Source organism: Propithecus coquereli, unplaced genomic scaffold, assembly GCF_000956105.1.
Source record: "Propithecus coquereli isolate 6110/MARCELLA unplaced genomic scaffold, Pcoq_1.0 Scaffold248, whole genome shotgun sequence".
Classification (NCBI taxonomy): domain Eukaryota; kingdom Metazoa; phylum Chordata; class Mammalia; order Primates; family Indriidae; genus Propithecus; species Propithecus coquereli.
The window spans coordinates 1042203-1042452 of NW_012148041.1; positions in this window are offsets into that span (position 1 = coordinate 1042203).

The following is a 250-nucleotide window of genomic DNA, read 5'->3' on the forward strand; positions in this document are numbered from 1 at the left end:
CGTGCATGCATTGAGGAAAGGCCACGTGAGGACATAGAAGGCAGCAACCATCTACAGGCCAGAAAGAGAGCCCTCACCAGCAACCGACCCTGCCAGACCTTCATCTGGGGGTTCCCAGCCTCTGGAATTGTGAGAAATAAATGTCTGTTGTTTAAGCCACCCAGTCTATGGTATTTTGTTATGGCAGCCTGAGCAGACTAATATAATAAATATAGTTGGAGACTTCAACACCCCTCTCTCAACACTGATA